The sequence below is a fragment of the Anser anser genome, assembly GCF_964211835.1.
Source record: "Anser anser genome assembly, chromosome: 2".
NCBI classification, from domain to species: Eukaryota; Metazoa; Chordata; class Aves; order Anseriformes; family Anatidae; genus Anser; species Anser anser.
Window position 1 is genome coordinate 21397568 of NC_139721.1, and position 9962 is coordinate 21407529.

The window sequence follows — 9962 nt, forward strand, 5'->3', positions numbered from 1 at the left end:
AAACCTGCCTGTGCCCCACTACAGTCAATGGGGATCCAATCAATAGCTTGGAGAGCTAATAGATGGCCCATTCAGAAGGGGTTTGAGTCAGGTGGATAAGCAAAACACCAACTGCTGTGTGATGTGCCCCTGCCTGGTGTCCCACGACCCATCCAGGAGGACATGAACCTCCTGTAGGTCCCATGTCTTACCTACCCATCCTCCTGGGGCATCGCAGCTGCTTTATGGCACATCAGATGGCACTGGGCATGGTTATACAACTGCAACAAGCTCTGCGCCTCCCGTGAGAGGCTAGGACACATGTAGACAACAACACGAATTGTGCTCTCTGGAGCTGAATCTCACCCCCTGTCTTGCTTGGTTAAGCTGCCCTCTGTCTGCTGCCTCTGCTCTTTCCATTCCTTCTCAGGAGATGCTCATGCTGATAGAGATGCCTTGTCCATATTACCCAGAAATGCTGGATGCTTCACGACTTGTTTCTCTGAGATATTTTTGTTTGTAAAGACTTACTTAAATAAAGATATGACAATGTGTTAATAATTACATGGAAAAAAAGAACATGGTTAGTGTGTAAAGTAGCTGACCTACTTCTAAATATTGTTGTGAACTTCGCATTTATCTTCTTGTAAGGCTCCAATTTCACAGTTTTGTTTTACTAGAAAAGAGTTCAAGAGGAGTAACATCCCTACATAGGTATTTTAAGCACAAATGGATTTTGCATGGTTGTTCAGGTTCCACTGTTAAACTCCGTGGGGTCCTTGAATGAGAACTAATGAGAGAAACAAAGGCCTGAATAAGGTAACTGAATTATCTGCCAGTGAAGCAGTGCAGCAGGAAAATTATAGGTTTGATTCACAATTTTGAGTGAAATCCTTGCCTGACTGAAATAACTGACAAAACTGTCATTAACTGAAATGGGGACAATATTCGACTGATTCATTTTAGCTTTTTCACTTTTAAAGCTCTAAGGTTTGAAGTGCTTGTGTATTTATATGACAAAAATATATTTATTATTAAAACTGCTTTTCTCACCTTAACACAGAAGAATAATTTTCCACTTTTCTTAAGTAATACTTTTCTATAAGGTGAGCTAAAGTATTTAATGAATCTAAAGCAGTTTTTAAGATATTTTAAGATTATTATTATTTTAACTTTAAAGTTACTTTAGACTGTACTTAAATAATTATCTATATATTTTTCCATTTGAAAAAATATAGATTTATTAAAAATAGCTATTTTGCAGAAGTAAGCACACTTTCTAATTATTATTAGAAAAATGGCAGGATGCATATACCATAATTAATTCTGGTATCATTTGAACTAGATGTTCCTAAAAGTTTAATCGCAAACTTTCCACAGGTTTTGGTCCCACTTGAAAACACTGAGAGTAAAAGGCCTGAAACTGTCATTTGCACTAGCAGTGACTATCCAGCAATCGTACCACTGGATGTGATGGCAGTGACTGTCTTCTCAGCACCTACATGTGCCCCAGCAGGTGAGCTGTGCGGGTGTTTGAAGATGGTTTTAATGCTGCAGTCGCAGACAGACCATTCTGAAGGGCTGGCTTCTTCTTTCATTCATCTTAAAAAAAAATAATAAAAATTATAAGAGCTGGTTTGGACCACCTCATACCTTCGGAGAAGGTACGGCTGATGGATCCATTTTGCCAAAAGAGTCAACACGTGCTTTATCTATCAGAGCTGAGAAAAGGAGCAGGATGGCCTAAGCCTCAGCACTTCCACAGGCTGGGAAGCCCCATTAAGGCCTGAGTGAAAATTGGACCTTCACTAATTCAAAGTGAAGATCTTTGTCACCTTCACTTGTAACAAAGACTGCTCAGAGATAAACACTCGCCAGCACTTTTCTGAATTCTTGTGAAAAGTTTCACCACAAGACTTGTTTTAAAGGCCCAGGATAGTGTTCTGGGCAGTGGCATGGGGCACAGAATACGTTTCCACCATCGCAAATACATGGCGCTTGCCGTTGCCAGTTTGAGGGAGTGTGATACAACCAATCTGCCGGGCCTTCCATTCAGCAATATCTAAAGCCAGCTGGATGGCCTTCACTTCTGCAAATCAGCTCGATTCACCCTCTCCTTCAGCAGTTTCTGCGACTTGCCGTGTAGGACTCCACGCAGCAGCCTTCCACCTCTGATGTTTACCCCCAATACGACAGGACCGATCAGTGAACAGGGCATATTGCCTCTCATTTTCTGGTCGCTTATTATACAGTGGGGCTTCTTCAGCACGTGTCACCTCCTCCTCTGGTGCTACTCCAAAATCTTCGCCTTCTGGCCAATACATGACCACTTCCAAGATTCCTGGGCGGCTGGGGTTTCCTGTTTGAGCCCGCTGTGTGATCAGTGCAACCCCCTTTACTCCACGTAGCATCAGTTGCATGACGTGTAAAGGGGGCCCTCCCTTTGAACATACAGCCCAGCACCGGCAGTCTGGATGCCAGGAGCTGTGCTTCGGTACCAACCACTTCCAAAGCAGCACAAACCCCTTCATACACTGCCAATATCTCTTTTTTGGTTGGAATATAGTGGGCCTTGGATCCTCTGTATCCCTGACCCCAAAACCCGAGGGGTCGACTTCAAGTCTCCCCTGGCTCTTTCTGCCAGAGGATCCAGGCGGGCCCATTCTCCCCAGCTGCAGCACAGAGCACATTTTTTACATCTTGTCCTGCTTGAACTGGTCCCAGGGCTACTGCATGAACTACCTCCCATTTAATTCGTTCAAAGGCTTGTCATTGCTCAGGGCCCCATTACATGTCTCCAGAAACTAACCACTTTGGAGAGCTAGGAGAAGAATTTACCTTTTAGTGTTTGAAAAGAATTTTTGTATTCCTGTTTCATTCCACTGAAGGCAACCTGTTGTGTTAAACTGTGCTCCCAAGAGCACAATCTTATCACTTTGTAATGAGTTTCTCTCTGCGTTTGCTGTGTATTTCCTGTTACGTTCATCTAAAGCGTGTAACAGCAACTCAGGATGTTTGTTTTCAAGTTCTGTTCTGATAAGTAGCACTGCGGATGGGAGTGTGTGCTCTCCTCTGCTCTCCCCTACCCTGGGCTAGAATTTATAAGCTCCGCGATTGTCATTGTTTTCTATGGAAAATGAAGTAACTTTAAGTTATTTGCATGTTAGACACACGCTACTTAGATCTCTCATTTGAATAAATGTTGATTGCTTTTTCCATAAGGAACCAATTCTGTCCTTCAAACACCTTTAAAAGCTTAAATGATGTGGCACTGGAGCTGTCCCTGATAATCACAGGTACTTACTGTAGCCTGGCAAGCAGTTCTACAATGCGGGTTTTTTATTCTGATTTCCCCATGACAGAATGTGATAAATGGATAACTTTTGATTTGCTATGCAATAGGAAGCTACTGGCATTTCTTTGTTATTTCATAGGTCTTCTTCTTAACCAAGTGTTATTTCTCAAGCAATTACAAACACAACTTTTGTGGCACCTATTTACTAGTGGTTAATCTTAACCTTGAACCAAGATGTAAAAACATTCACACCAATATCAGTATTTCTGATTACGATTTTGCGAGGGGCAACTGGGGTTTTCAAGGGGTTTCTGGGGACAGCTTGGTTTTAGTCACCGGTCAAAACTGTGTTTTTCCATCTTGCCTCTTCAAACATTTTCTGTATTATCGGTAACTGAAAAATCCATATATATAATTTAATTTTTTCCAGACCCTTAATCAGTGGAGCATAATGGCTAGATTGATTGAGTAATTTGTCAGAGTACATTTTGTCCGATGGTCCTTTGGTACACCCGTGGCTGCTGCAGCATGGCTGGCCCCGAGTCACGCAGACGTCCAAGGTCCAGGGCAGAGGAGTGACAACAAGCAGGTTGCAAGCCTCTTGTAACAACGCAGCCAATTAGTATGCTGTGAAATGTAACCGATTCCGGAACAGTACTGCCCAAGGAGTAGTTTTACTAATGTCTACAAACTTTCACATGGGTGAATTTGGCAAGTTAGGTTGTTGCTTAGCTCTGGGAGATAAAGACAGGGATGCATCAGAATTTAGGGCAAGCAAGCAGGGACTGCAAATACTGAATACTTCTAAGAAAACCAGGCTGCTGAGAAGAGAGGAAGAATATTGCTTAGCAACATGAAAACATTCAAAACTGCAACCTCTGGTAGAGTGAAGGAGTACAGAAGAATGAGAGCAAGAGTAAGATAGGAAAGTCAAAGTAGCCGAAGGACAAAAGCTAAGAGGCTCAGTAAAGAGCATGCAGTGACCTACTGAAAGGTGACGTGACAGAGCAAAGAAGATTGGGGAGGAACTGGCCATTGTTCTTGGCTGCTTTTATGTGCAAAATGGGTTCCTAAGGAGTAGACTGTTCCTTGCACTCTAGATCAGTATTCTTTCTTGTGGTTGTTTTCCCCATCAGGTTTACAGGTGAAGTTAAGTTGAAAACCCTTTTCTGACTAGTGCCCCCTCTTTCCCTGTTTTGTAAGCTCTGACTGGGAGAAAAGGAGGGCAGCAGCTCCTGGGGTGGCTTTGCATCACAGCCAAGGTCTTCACAAGCACTTCCAACACCCAGGCTTGTTTCCATCTCCCTTGTGCTAGGCTGGTGCTTGTGTGCGAGTGCAGTGCCACGAGCCAGAGCAGGTAGCCCACACATGGGAAAATGCAGAGTTCCCAGCTGGATCCATTGGCAGCTCTGCCTCGTTGTACTGGCACTATTACTGGCACAAGGCAGGGAATGGCAAAACAGACATACAAGTAAAGTACCTGTGTAGTCCTGTCCACTGTGACTGTGAATTCCTCCTGATGAGTCTGGAAAGAAGAGGCAAGCCTCTCTCTCTTTTCAAAAAAAAAGGTGAAAAGGTCTGCAAAAATGCTTTACAGTCTCCTTCTGCAGGGTCATTCTGTCATTTCCCTTTGTGGCCATGGGTGTGAAGCAGGGCTGCATGTTGAAAAGGAGATGGTCCAGAAGTTTGAAAGTTAATGACTTCTGCACCGATGAAAAAAAAGCACATGATTCCTAACATTCACTGCATTTAATATTTGGTAAAATCAATTGAAAGAGTAAATGGTGTAGCCAACAAATCCACTTCTAAAATACTGCAATCCCATACTGTACCTGAAGTGAGAAATATAAATTTCTAGGTAGCAATTCTGAGTTTGCCAGAATCCTGGTTTGCTGTCAGGACGTTCCCTTCCAGCTCATCAATGAGTATTTGATTATGTGTGCAGCAGCATGTTAATTTCAGGAGAGTGTGGTGAAAGAAAGCATCAGAGTTATGTACAATATTAAAAATTTCCTTGGCATTATGAGACCACGAGATGAAATCATTAAAGGATCTCTTTAGCTCAAACCTTAATCACTTGGCAAAAGCTGAGCGAGTTTTCACCCTGACTGCTCTTTAGAAGTAGCTCGAGATTGCTCTCTAGAGGTGAAAAATCAAGATTTCATTTCTTCAAGAATTCATTAAAGAGCACACACACACAGGACATAAAGAATGTTAGAAGTTCTTAATTAAACTTCAGAATACAAAAGGCAAAAACACTTATTTTTTTTAAAAAGAACCATACTCGGGCCAATAAATAGCAAACAGACCTACAACCGTGTGCATGGTCGCTTTTCTTTTTTGTAAGTCTAACATGAAAATACAATATTGACAAACAGCATTTGCTATTCCAAGCTGGCTCTAAATCATCTACTTTTACTTAATTTAACTTTCCCTGTAGTTTTCCTCATACAAAACAGGTGTGTCCTCCCCCGTTTCCTCACAGCCTCTCTTCTCACCGGATTTAAATAAATTGTACATACTAGCCCAACAGTTTTAGGGAAATATAATGTTGCAATAATCTTCTTACAGGCGCTAATGAACCTTAGGAAAAATTATGTTAAATTCATAGAAGAGAATCATAGAATCATCTAGGCTGAAAAAGACCTCTGAGACCAGCAAGTCCAACCATCAACCTGAGCTGCTGAGTTCCACCACTAAACCATGTCTCCTAGTCCCATGTCCACACGTCTCTTAAATGCCTCCAGGGATGGGGACTCCACCTCTTCCCAGGGCAGGCTGTTCCAATGCTCGACCGCACTCTCAGTGAAGAAATCCTTCCTCGAGTCCAACCTAAATCTCCACTGGCACAATGAAGTTCAATGAAGTTGCACTAGCAGGAATCCAAATATTACACTTATGTTTTCCCTGACTGTCCAAAATGAGAACTTCTTAGCTATATAACAAACCCCGACCGTTGCAAAACTGAGGAGTCATGATTTACTCTGTCAGTGATTCTTCCAGTTTGTGACATAGTACAGAAGATGCAGGAGTTCATCTGCTTGTGCGAACACAACACTGAAAAGATCCCATCCCCACCAAGTAAAGGGTGTTGCCGTTTGCTTATGACTTGTCTCACATATTGTGCCCTTAAAGACATGTAAGTCAGCGTAAGATAAACTATACAGCGTCTACCTGGAGGCTAACACTGAGCTGCTGGCAAATGTTAAAGTCTTTCGCTCTAAGAATCAAATGTAAGGTAGGTAGAACACTGCCTTTGGAGACATAAGAGATCAGCAGAAGTCAAACGTCCCTTCCGCGGTATGAATTCTACCAAAACCAAAACAACCAAATTCGTAAGAAGTTACCTTCTAAACACTTATTTTCAGGAATCAGTCACTGTGGGTCAATGTTCTTCTGTATCTAATAAATAAGGAGGACAGAGGTGCATTTATCTTTCAGAAAGCTTTCAAAATCATTAATATCTTTATGAAAATTAAACTAACTCAGAGGTTTAAAAGCGGGGTGTTTCAAAATACCACTATATTGAAAAAAAGGAACCAAAGACCTCACATCTGCTGGCCACTCTGGTTTGCTGTGTATAACAGCTGTAGTCCTTAAAATAAAAGCAGCCCCAGAAGCAAGTTCTTGAATACTGCAGGAGCACTCACACACATTTCTGGCCAAGAAAAAATTACAGCAACAATTAAAATATATTTAATAATAATAATAAAAAAACAGTAATTCAATATGTCACCAGATTGCTTCCTGTATCTATCACCTTACCTGATACAAAATCTTTTTTTATGCCCATTTAACGTTTGATTTTATAATGCACAGAGGAACAAGACATTCTTCTCCCTGCCTGTGAGCCACGGCCATTTTGTACAGAATTCCCTTTCCCTTCCTCCTCCTCTTTAACTCTTATGGTGGTGCTGCACCCTTTTACCTTGAATTACCTTCAGTCTCTCCCTTCTCCCTGCTGAATCTTCTGTTCTGCCCTCGAGCAGCCCACGTGCCATTACAGCCCCGCAGCCACGGAGGTGCCTCTCCAGAGGTTGGGGTGCCTTGCCCAGCGCGCCCGCTCAGGGAAGGGTCAGCCAGCACAGGTCGCTCACGTCTGAATCCCATCAGGTTCTGAAGATCTCCGAGGAGGAGGCTCCACCAACCTCTCTGGGCAACCTGTACCACTGCTTGGCCACCTCCCTCACCCCACTGACAATGCTCTCCCTGGAGCAGCCCAGAATGGTCATGGCCTCCTTTGCTGCAAGGGCACGTTGCTGCCTCGTGTTCACCTTCCTTTCCAACAGGAGGCCCTGGGCCTTTCCTTGCAGCACTGCGTCCCAGCTGGTCGGCCACCAGCCCTCTGGTTATTCCTCCCCCGGTGCAGAACTTCAGACTTCCCTCTGTTGAGCTTCACGAGGGTCCTGTCAGCCCATTTCTCCAGTGCGTTGAGGTCCCTGTGAACGGGGACCACCTGGCGTATCGGCCATCCTCCCACTGCTTGCTCCAGCACTGACCCCTGGGCACACCACCAGCAGTAACTGACCGCTGGGTCTTCATGCCGTTGATCACAGCACTTGGAGCCTGTCACCTCACCTCGCCTCAGTCTGTCTCACTGTCCGCTTCCCTGCTGGACATCCACATTTCTTCTTCTGCCCGTTTCTCCACTCCTCCTCATCCCCCGTCCTGGTGATCCTGGAACTCACTGTAGGTATTATTTTCTAATACAATTTCACTACTAAGTTTTATTTGTGAAATATTCAATGATATCCATCAGCATTTCAAGACCCACGTTAAACTCACTAAAATATTAATACGTTGCTATTTTAGACACTTCTGCTGCGCAGCAGCTGTTTCTCCTTCTCAGATTTCGACTATTTACAGCCGTGTAAATCATGAAAATCCACTTATGCCTGCTTTTCCTATTAGGACATAAATCACCTGTCATTACTTACTATAGTAAAATTTCCATACTCCTCACATTCTGGAGAAGACTATGCTCTTCATTTCTTCCACAAATTCCTTTCTACTTTAATTCTAATCACTTGGCGTACTTCTCAGAGATGGAATGAAAACTTTCCATTTCTATGCAGTTTAAACCCCGTTCCATTTGCCAGGACTCCTTTAAGGACTGCAGAACTGTATTAAAACTGCACAAAGAGGTTTTTATTGTAGCGTTTTGGTATGAATTAAAACTAATACAGACTAACTCCCATTCCTGTACCCAGATTACCTTTCCTCACCACTAGGAAAGCCCAACAGCATCAGACACCTCTGTTACTCCACAGTTTGTCATTATTAACTTTTAACAGTTGTCTCCTCACAAACAGGAATTCTGAATCGACCACTGCAGCCCCAGGTAACTCCAGTCTCCATGTACCACCAAAAGGCAGTACGCTGCAGTTACTCCCCTGCAGCCTGTGGAGAGGACACCGGAGCAGATCCCCACACCGCAGCCCGTGGAGGACCCCATGGTGGGGCAGGTGGACGTGTCCTGAAGGAACCGTGGCTCAGGGAGGACCCACGCTAGAGCAGGTTTACCCCAAAGGATCGCAGCCCATGGAGTAGGGGATGAGGGTGAGGAAGGAGTAACAAAAAGGAACTGTTACAATCCAACTGTAACCCCTCATTCCCCATCCCCATCCCCATCCCCGCTGTGCTGCTGGGGCAGGCAACAGAAGAAGAGTGAGGAAAGAAGTCGAGCCTGAGATAAAAAGGAGGGGGGAGAAGGTGGGTTTCTTTTTTTTTGTCTTTCTCACCATCCTAATTATTTTAATTGGCAATGATTTTTATTTTTTTTTCCTGAGAGGTTCGCCTGCAACAGTAATTAGTAAGCGATCTGTCTTCATCTCAACCCACAAGCTTTTTCACCTTGCTTTCTCACCCCATCCTGGTGAAGAAGGGGGGTGAGAGGGCAGCACGGTGGGCACCTGGCAGCCACCAAGGCCAACAACCCACCACAGCCTCCAATGCAAATTTCCCATATTTCAACCTGTGTCCTCTGCCTCTTATTACTATGTATCGCTGAGAAGTGCTCAGTCCCACCAGAAGGCTCCATCTTCCCTGTATCCTCTGCTCAGTTAGGAACAGCAGTACGATCACTCCTTAGCATTCTCTTCTCCAGTATGGACAGAACTCTCCCAGGTTCTCCTTGTATGTGGCACTGCCATACGCTCCAGCCCCCTGCCCAGCTTGGCAGCCTCCACTTGCTCCATTTTGTCGATGTTTTCCATGCACTGCAGAGTCCAGACGTCATCTCACACAACGGGGAAGGATGGCTACCCCTGGACCCGTAGGCTACCCTCTTACTAAATACAAACCTGGTTGGACTGTGCTACGTTTGCAACTTGCTTTCCACAAGGAGTCCCAGGTCCTTTTCTGCAGAGCTGCTGCTTGCAGGTCAGTCAGCCCCCTGCCCGTACCGGGGCATACAGGTCTCCCCTCTCCCGGAGACAGACTTGTTCTTCTCTTCGTTGCAGTTCACGAGGTGTCCACAAGCACATTTCCCCCCGTGTCCGGGTGCGTCTGAGCAGCAGACCTGTCCTGTCAGCACACTGACTGCTTTCCCCCTCCCCAAGCACAGGGTGATTATTCTATCGTCCAGCTGCCTCTTGCTTCCTGCATCAAGGACTTCTTCATTTGAGAAGACACCAGTGCTGCTTCAGCGGGCACTACAGCTACCTTGAACAGGTCAAAGCGTACAGGA